We start from the raw sequence: 10,929 nt of genomic DNA on the forward strand, positions 1-10,929 counted from the left end.
TTTCCTGACTATGTAAATACAGCAGTTTTTGGTAATGAGGAAATCTATGAAAATAGAACGTTCATTGATATCAATCTAGAGTAACAGATCCATCTATATTCTTGTCATATACGTGCTTTAACAGGGGCATCTCGCAATCATGTTGAGGCGTCCATATTAAAGTAAGTAACGCTATCTCTCTGCCTCGTTCTTATTAACTTTTCATTCTTTGTCAAGTATGAAATTTCAGGTGTGCAGAGAATGTACTGCGTCATGTAAATTTTTTTCACAGGTCAGTTCAAATAAATTCGACGAGAGTTGTCTTAATGAAAATTAATACCTACAGACAGAGAGAGCAGTGACATACTCGGGACGATCGAAGATCCATAAAAATATTCATAGACTAGTTATCAGCTGGCATCCCAAGACTGTTCGTTTGTTATAAAAAAAGTTTTGTACATAATTGAGCGCAGCAGTGGATGATCACGTCCGTTAGACTGGAAGTAACTGTGGCACCTACATAATCAGTTCGACTGAACAGTGCAATGGGTCAGCCTATCAGCAAAGCCATAATCGTCTCTAACTCTTTGTGCATTGTTCGTGTCCCATATAAGATACGAGGACGTAGTTCCGTGTCGTTATCATGGGATCGATGGGCAGCTCAATCGAGACGCCGCTCATTGTAGATTACTAGATAAAAGTGTTATAAAGAAACTAGATATATGCAGAAATAACTTACTTTCACATCCATAATAATAATTATGGGTAATTAGTAATAATTGGGTTTTTTTACGCCAGCCGAATGGCGGGCAGAGGGATGCAGCTTGATACGACAACGCCTGATAGGGCAAGAAGATGTTCTAAGCGCTCAAAACTCAGTGGTCTTTTCGAGTCGTATTCGATTTGGCTTACTTTGCAGCTACTGCTATTGTTGTTAAACAAAATAGACTACTATAACCCGAAGGGTTGCTATTTAGAGTTAAAAATCAATTCCATGTATACAGGGAGCGTCCGGTCACGCATTGGTACCATTAGAGTTGAATCGTCTATGGAACTTCGTTTTTTTGATAACATTTTCAAAACTCATTTTCCTCTGGTGAGCACCGTTTAAGTATTACTACGTTAATTTTGGCGTATACTATACATACATTCATACGTATCGGGCATAACGCAAATCAATCAACTGCATCATTGTTATAATGGCTGTTTTTATAAACGGCCACTACTATCGTAAGAACCGCTTTGCCGCAAAACTATATTCTATGTAAATTAGATAAAATGTAATTTATTTTCAGCACGTAATTTCGTTTTGTTCTTATAGTTCGGATTATTCCATAGAAAAAGACGTCAGAAGCCTATATTACGTCAAAATTTGGTTTTCCACAATATACTTCCTAATGTGACAAACACATGAACTTTTAAGGCTTCAAAGACAGAAAGGCAGGGCGTAAAAATGACGTTTAGACTCTTAAACGTCGATTCAAGCAGACAAGAGCCAAAGGTATATTTTTACCAAAAAAAAAAGAATGGCATGAATAGCACATAACACTTATAAAATCACAATTGTTGTGCAGTTTTTTTTTTTTTTTATTAAATACGTTTAGGGTACATCAAGCTGTGTCTTTAAAAGGATTGATTAATGCAAATTATTTTCATCAGCTCTCCCATCTTCAAGAAAGGAAAATAATTCTAGAACGTCAAACAGTTATAAACCTATTTTCTCCTATGATATTGAAAAATATTTCATGCAAATATTCATTAAATGCCGTTTGTTAATGGCGCGTAATTTAAAATGAAATTTTCGATGGTTTGAATGGCCCCGGACAAGCTAATAATTAAGTTGCAAGCAAAAATGTATAATAACGAAAATTTATAATTTAGGTTGACTACAGCAGGTAGTAATAGACCAGTATTTGTAATATACATATATATATAGCGTGTTTAATTTTTACGAGAAAAAGACCCCAGTGAAAATATCAGATCAAATCAGTCGGAAACCATCAGTGGCATAGAATTGTGATAACCGGGCAGTTAGAATGTTTGCGGTGCGTCTAGATGTGTGGAAACTATGAAATAGTTAATTTTAAGTAAGAATTCAACAAATCGAGGTGCGCCACTAGGATAATCTGGTATGGGTAGAGTGAAATTATTTAGAAATTTCAGTTTAAGGTATAAAAATTGTGAAGTTAAGCTGTGCAGCGAGATAACAATAAAGAAAACTAGTTGGAGAAAAAAAAAAACGTCTTCGGAGCTTTACGAAGAGAAGAAAGCGGAACGATGATTGTAAGATTGGATTACAGGGATTCAACTCTACGGCATTAGGGCCATTTCTAGTGGGCTATAAAGGGATGTTGAAAACAGAATTGCTCATGCTTAACATTAACAAGAGTAACGACATATAGTACTATTGGTTCAATAAGCAAAATTAAACAACTGGGCATGTGGTGCCAAAATGGTAAGTAGTAGATGTTTGGACAAGGTATTTGGATAGTATGTATGATAAAAGTAATAAGATTCGGGCACAAGAAAAATGTAGAGATATATATAACAGTAAGAAATAAACGGCAATTTGGAAGGGGCATACATACGATACGAAACAACTGAGTACAAATGGCTAAAAAATAATGATAACAGTAACAACGACGTAAATAACGATCCCCGCTATGTCTGCGTGAATCACACAATAAGCTGAGCGCGCCCCTGATGCAAAAAGGAATTTGAACATTTAGTGGTACGCAAAATGTATACACTAACTCCCAAAGTGGGAAGTTGGGCAAAAGCAACAAACTTAAACAGCAAGAATAAACATGAAAATTGTAAAGTGCAGCAGAAGGAACGAATGCAAGGAACTACTGCAGAAGGTAGAAAGCGACACATGGGGCTTCCATGCTACATTATCAAGCTAAGAAAATGCTCAAGCAGATTGGCATCTGACATTTTAAAGAAGGCGGTCTGCTCTGTGTTTCCGACGCAAGTGGGCAGAGACGTGAACTGCCTATGAGATAATAACGAAGATATTATGGCAACGATCGAAAGCGCAGAAAAAGCAAAACGAAAACTAGAATTGGGGAAGGCACCAGGACCCGACGAAGTCCCCCCGGGCGCTATCAAACTTTTAATCACTTCTTGGTGGCCGGATGTTTTTAGAAAACTAGTAAACAGGCCTATAAGGGAAACAAGCTTTCCGAGAATCTGGACAGAGGCAAAACTGGTTCTGACCCTTGAACTGAGTTTTATTTTACAGCCCAATATGCCTTTTAATATGACAGATAAAGTAATAGACAGCCCTCTGGTTTAAAAAAAAATATAGAAAAAGCTTAACAGAAGGAGGCGCTGTCAAGTCTTCAATATGGCTTTTAAAAATGGATATATACGGCACATTGCCAAACATTCAAAGCTCGGAAGACGAGGGACTTTTTTCTGCGCTCTTTTTAACCTCCTTAAAGCAATTAACTTGGAAGTAATTACAAAGACGCTGAAGCGTAAAGACGTTTTACTCTATTTACGCCGGATGCTATCGTGATATTCAAAAGACAAGTCGCTATAAACGAGGGCGACACTTTTGGATTACTGCTGGTGCGCTGGTGGAGGGCTCAGTTCTCGGACCGACAGCGGGGAATCTGGGCTATGATGAAGTGCTTTAGCTGTCCGGTCTGCCGTAGAATAGCAAAACGCCTTTTAGAACAGGTATAATAGGGAACAAGCGACGGTATCTGGATGTTATATTAAATACAGCACCCACTGGCTCGGCGCATATCGAACACGCGGCAGCAAAGGCCTACCGGGCCGGCGCCAAAATCGCTAAAATTCAATCGAAAGCAGAAAGGGTTAAGGAAAGGAGATTGCTGGTTACACTAGCAGAATTTGCGTCTGTTCCGTATTGATGAATAAAACTCTGATGAAAAAGAAGGACAGACACAGCCTGCTGCCGGCGTAAAGAGCACTCGCCTTCTGAATGATTAGAGCTTAAATGATTTCGATGGAAACGGTAGTAGTAATTGTAAAACTGGTATCATGCAGGATACCCTAGCAGGCACACGGGAAGAAGGAGCATTGGATGAAGATGAGATCTAATCTCAGCAAGAAAATCATTACTACACCTACGGGCTGAGTAGACTAAAACAACGATCGTAGAGCAATATGATATACAGCTTTAGGTGACTTCTGCTGAGGATGGGGTAATGACGTCTGAACAAATGAGACCTTATTGAAGGAACAGACTGAAATGATACTGACGCGGCCTTTAATGGGCTTGCTTTTAGAAAAACTTGAAAGTTAGGACTGCGAAATTTAGTGAGTACTTACGTAGTGAGATGGAGCTTCTGCGCCACGCGCATTAATGTATTCTAACGCATCCTTTAAAAAAAATTCAACACCGAGCCAAAACCGAAAATTATCAGAAGATGGCCAAAATAATTTAGAGCTTTTATTAACAAACACCTTTAGTATAAACGATTCTCAGAAAAGAGGGACAACGCAAAGGTAGGCCTGATTCCGAAGCTGAAGAAGCCGGCACAATGATGCGTAGACTGATCTGTCTCCTGTATACATCTGCCACAATCATGGACTACATTATCATACGTAGGCTTAAGTATGAAACAGAGGCAAACCAAGCTTCGCTAGACTTTTAATACGACTTTCGTAGGGGTAAATCAATCCTCATGCGATTAAGAGAGAACTAGACAAGAAGTATGTGGAGAACGCCAACATGCGTAAGATTTAAAACGACGTTCTTTTGATATAGCTGGATGTAGAAAGGCATTAAACACAACAAACTTAAAAGTAATCAACATTCTACTATAAGATTTTTTTTTTAAAACATTCTATACCAAGAGAATAATATTTTCATATCTAAAGAATAAAAGTTTTTAGGCTAGGGAGCCTAAAAACAGGTCACAGCGAGAGTTTTGTAAGGATCATTATGAAATTTTGTCAGACATACGGAGAGCATTGCCTACGCCGATGATCTAACGTTAGTTATAGCCCTTTCTGAAGAAAAGTTAGACTTCTTGCGTGTGGTCTTTGTCGCTGTGGTGGACTGGATAAAGAAGGTGGCACCGGAGAAATGCAAGGCAATCTAACAGAAAGGAAAGAAGTTGCGAAGGTTTCATTAGAAGTGGAGGAAAATTGCATACGGATCAAGCGACAGCTAAAGTATCTAGAGGTCGTCTTGAATACTGGTCTGAGAGGAATAGCACATACCCAATACGCTGCAGGGTAAGCACTTCGCAGCACGCTTAAATTAGAGCGACTTATACCTTGAATGAGGGGCCTCTCGAAAGGCACGAGGCGTCTTCGTGCATCGGTGACGACATCCGTCGCGTTGTATATATAGGTATGTATTGTTCTAGATAAGCAAAGAAACTGGAAAACCCAACTTATGGCACAAGGAGTAACAGCAACTAAAGTAGCCAAAGCATGTGGGACTGTCTCCACCCAGGTTCTCGTGTTTCCTAAATTAGTACCTGGGATTTTCTGCTAGGGAATAAACGAAACGACAATTGGAGGATGATATGAATCTATCGACAACCCGAACAGTAACGATGCGGAAGTGGCAAGAAATCTAGTCACCAGCGAGAACGGCAGATGGACCACGAAATTGGAAGGAACCTCTTATCCCGGACCTGAGGGTCTGGTATGATAATAACAATAACAACCTCACCTACACATGTACTCATTGGACACGGTCAACACCATATTTACGTGATAAAAATAAAGCAGCATAGCGTATGCGTATTTTGCGAACTAGGTCAAACTAAGGCACCACACTGTTCCTGAATGTGGCGCTTTCTGAGAAAAAACGCAGAGGAGCGCTACGTTGTACACTTTGGACCGTGGTAAAGGACGTTGTTGATTATATGCTTGTATTTACAGTAGGATGGAGCGTTTTTTAGAACCATTACGCGCAAGCAAGAAGAACTTGAAAGAGCAAGAAGGCATCTTGAATAAAAACGTCAAGAAGTACAAGATGCAGGCAAACAGTAAAGAGAAAAAGGAACTTTCCCCACCCATCCCTTCGAGGAATCAGAAGTAGCTTTTCAAAATAGTTCGAGCCCTGAAAAGGAGCATTAAAGGGGCAGAGCACGGTTTCAGCGTCCCACACCGCATAGAGTGCGTCCTAGAGTCGGGCCCCATTCAGTCGATTATAAAGAGGAATAACTCTGGATTTCCCTATCGAAAGTAGGTGCATTAGCCCGTACCTTCCCTAAAGAAAACTTGAAACCAAATGTAAACAGACGTATTTTGTTTCGTGTTCACTTAGGCCAATCGTCTGACGCAATATTTAACTAAAGCAGTAGCACTAAGTGTAAAATTCAGTGGAACAGCCGATTACTTTGTATATGTAGATGTATTTGTTCAACGATTCTACGCTTGTATCATATTGAATAAGGCCACTGGATCACACTGAGTCAATGTTTTTGGCACGCGTTATTGAACATTTTTTAATTCTATCATCGATATTAAATAAACATTCCTACTTACAGAATCTTTCCGTGTAATGATTTCTTATTTGAAGAAAATGTCCTCGTATTAAGGCGATCTTTTATCATTCAAATAGGATATATATATATATCCTATTATGCGTTTGATATATTTGATACTTTAAGTCTATACCTTTTTTTTTCTATACCTTACTAAATAGTATTAAAAGCGTTCATAATCCTCAACTATATAAATAACAACAGAGACATTATGACTCGGCACAGCGAGTAAAATATTTTCTAGAAAAATGGTTTGCAGTGTTCAGAAGAACATCATCAAGTTTACAACCAGTGCCTGGATACCTCTAAGGCTCTTTTGAATAAGTAGTGAAATCCACCCGTGTCATTCGAGCTGGAGATTACCTAAAAGAAACCCTCGATAATGAGCATTGTCAAGCTGCATATGGCTGCATGTTTTACATCAATGGCCTGCGTTATGTGCTACTGCTGAAAGGAAGAGATGTGTCGCTGGTTTAAATTGTACTCGTTTGGCTTCCTCGTGGGTTCGTAATGTTCTTCGTAATGTCGGGGTTCACAATTTTTAGTATAGATATATGGCACTATAAATAAATAGAAGAGTTAAAGATAGCTCATGTAAAAAGTCGTTCCGTGTATAGAAACAGAGTAATCCCAATCAGGAAATAATAAAAAAATATTGAACTAAGCTCGCAAATACAGAAATGCTTCTAGTGAGTCCCTGATACGTGCGTTTGTTGACGGATTGTGTGTAATTACTAACAATTGGCATAAACGACGGGTTAGGAAATTGTAAATGAAATTTGTTAAAGCTCAAAGGTGTTGACAACGGTACATTCGCTGACAACTTCAGGTAAGTAATGCAGTGAATTCGTTTTGTAATTGATTTTTTATATTTGTATATTTATTACATTATTTGAATAGGTGGTGTACATTTGTTTAATTTAACACTTGATTTGTATACTCATAAAATCTCCCAATGCATAGCTGTAAAAAGTCTAACTTTGTACTTATTTTCATGTGGCAAGGAACACAATTATGAGAATGGCTATCTAGTTTCGTAATTAAAAAAAAACTGTTATTAGAAAATCTGTTGATGTCCTATCAAGGGTTCTATGCAGTCTATATATGTTATTCAAGTTTCGTAGACCTTATAACCCTTGAAAGCATTTGAAAGTGTTTTGCTTCAGCTGAATTCTGAGCTGTGGCGCTCGACCGTCTAGCAAGTTAAGACTTTAATTATTATCCGGCATTCGAAGGAAGATATCCATTTTGACAAGAAAAATCGGGTAAACCTTTTAGTAAGGTTCAAAAACTGTGATTAATATTGTGACGTTTGCGTTATGCAACACCGACCGACCTCGCGGTACCGGAACACATAAAAATTGTATTGACATACCTTTTCTTGGCTCATATTGACTTGCAAAACAAAGGCGCACCTAAATTATAGCAAACCTACTTTGTTAGTCTTGTCAAACAGAATAGAAAATATCTGAAGATCCAAGGTTATGGGCATCCAGTAATTTAAAATAAACACAACTTCGTATGGAAAAATATCAGTGAAGGTATAGGAATGCAAGTCATCTCACTGGGCTCAGATAGCAAACTGGAATACCATCTGTTCCTATGCCTTGATGTATACATAGCTAAATTAAGTTTAGATTTATGGCATGATAGAACGTAAAAAGGAAAGTATATTTGCGCTATATTATATCTACAAATTAATCTACACAAGCTGTACATTATCTAGATGATGATGTAAAGATAAAATTCAAAATTCGATATTATGGGCTGCCCTAGCCCTGGTGTCCTGAACGACTGACTCGCTGTCCAATTCAATTTCTGCAAGAAAAAAGAAACGAATAGGCAGGGAGGTAGTAGCAGCTTAGGTCCTAGATTTACATGTATTTTTGGGATCAACAATTTTAATTGAACTCAGGACAATGTACTCATAGGGAGGCAAAGGTACAGCAGGTTCATATTCGCACATTCAGTAACTATGTATTTGCAAGGACTGAGTACAGATAGCGGAAGTGCATAGTTGGTCCTACAGTCGGTTTCATTATAGCTTGCTCTAGTAAAGCTTGCCTTTATCGAATTCAAAACAGATATAGCATTATTTTTCCATTTTAGAAGCTGAAAGTAATCGATAAGCCAAAAAAAAACGTTTTTCTTTTCAAACAACCGGTGAAGAAGTGCATAAATGTTGCTAGCACCTCAAACGAACGGAACGAATTAGCTAGCTGTCTCTATCTTGTTGGAAAATGTTTGCTCGCTAAAGTGGCGGTAATCATATGTGACAGTGACCCCTATAATATTCTGAGGGTGTAACGAATGGAATATGATTTATTTAAGTAATATATATTATTATACAATGAACATGTTCTGGAGAATCAATTAGTTTAATCACGTATACGGTCAACAGAACAAAATCAACTCTATTTCGCAGATTCCGCAATTAGTTGTCGTCAACATCAGGCACTGCCAAACTTGATTGTTTTCCAAGCCTGAACTCCGAAGCCCTTAGTGATGACGAATCTGTTCCAGCCTCATAGCTTATTACAAACAACTAGCCTGAAAAATAAAGTCGTTGTCAGGATGTCTGAAGCTCGTTCAGATAAGTAAAACGAGCAAAAGAAACTTTGAAACTTCAAAAAATATAGGCTATATTTCACAAAACAAATTTGACATTTGGCATTCGTTCAATCCATAACTATGCAAAGTGGTTGTATGGTTCACTTTTAACTGCAAGGCCTGATAGTAGGGAACGGCCACTACCATTACGACTACAAACTAGTTAAGGAATCAAACAGTAAATAAGCGTGACTGTTCTATATGGGCATTGTGTTGAAACATGTAGGAGCTGTTTATATATGTATGTAATGAATTTAACGAAAACATTGTACAAACCCGTTCAATTATTCTCTTTGTTCTTTACTTGTTGCTTTTTGCCAGTGAGGCGATCAGTATCTTTTTTCCGAAGAGTTAATTCATACTTTTAAGTTATAATCGCACCTACTGCAGCAGAGTGCATTTGTAACGTTAATGATACTTTATTTTGTGTTTTACCTAGATGTCGTCTTTAAATGAAAATTATTAAGCACTAATTTAGCCACCTTCGTTCAAAAAGCTCTCATATATATATATATATATATATATATATATATATGAAAGAAAGTAAACACGACAAAGTTATTTGTTGGCGATCTCCATGATGTTGCATTGTTAACGGGTTTGCCTCGTTAACTTAAACACAAGTGAAATGATCTCAGCTCCAAACCATGTGTAGATAGACTTCGCTTTGTGTTGAAGACAAGTCATTTGGAGCAACACTTGACGGCAGCACCGGATGTAGAAAGGCTCAACATTTACGACTGTTTGTAACTTGAGAAACGATCTCCGTTGCTACGCATGGGACAAGGTGTACAGATATATCGTAGCTTATACGACGACGACATGATCATTATACGTAGACAAGTTAGAGACTGGTCGGCGTCCTAAGAGAGAAGAGGTGCATACAAAACGAAAATTGCCATAGCGGTAGAACAAAAGGATAGTACTATTTATTTTGTGTAAGTAATAAGCCATTTGGGTCATTCATTTTCGCTGCTGCTCACATTACTCAGTCGTGACTCCGGTGAGTTTGACGGTCGGGTGAAGCGCTTATGTAGTCTGCGATACTCAGCGCATACAGGGCCACAGAGTTCGCCCCACTCACTCGTAAATTGTAAAGCGGATACAACGATCGTCTCTCCTCTATGTCGTTCAAGGCCTACAAGCCTACCGAAGAAACGGAAAACAGAAACTGCGCACAATTATAATCACCCGTGACATTTGTAGTGATAAGTAAGTGGATTTACCCAGTGTCTTGTAAATCCGAAAGGAAGTACTATATGCGTCTATGTAATTATATTTAAATAGCACATAAAGTTTTGTGCTGGAAAATCGGACGCTTACAATTGGCATCGTTTGCCCCAGTCATGATGTAGACATTGTTGTCTCGCGCTGATTTTTTTGGTGCCGTCTAAGAAACGTGATAAATTTGCCTATGTTCGTATAAACGCATCCGGGGTCAGCGCAAGCCCATTTTCTTCTTCTCCGTTTGCCTCTGCTCTCTGTTTACATAGTCTATGATAGATGCAATAGATGATTTCGCCGTCGATTTGACTAATCCTCTATTTCGAATAAAAAAGCGTCGTTTTCTTGTTGCAAAGACCTTTCCCTAGAAGCACATGTGGACGCTCCGGGCACAACCATTAAGTCAACACACGTATGGCTGTGGCTGAATGACGTCTGGACCAAATACAGCCAGCGTCCAATCGCCCCTTCCTCATTTACTGCCTTTTCTTCCCTTCAAAGCGAACTCAATCGAATGTTGGTCAAGGGGATGGAGCTGAACGTTTCACTTAGCGCCACACTTTGCTACAGGCAATAACAACGCATCTTTGGCGATCGGCGTCTTGTATGACATTTATAGCTAGCAATGCAACGC

This window comes from Varroa jacobsoni, unplaced genomic scaffold (assembly GCF_002532875.2).
Source record: "Varroa jacobsoni isolate VJ856 unplaced genomic scaffold, vjacob_1.0 scaffold_821, whole genome shotgun sequence".
NCBI lineage: Eukaryota > Metazoa > Arthropoda > Arachnida > Mesostigmata > Varroidae > Varroa > Varroa jacobsoni.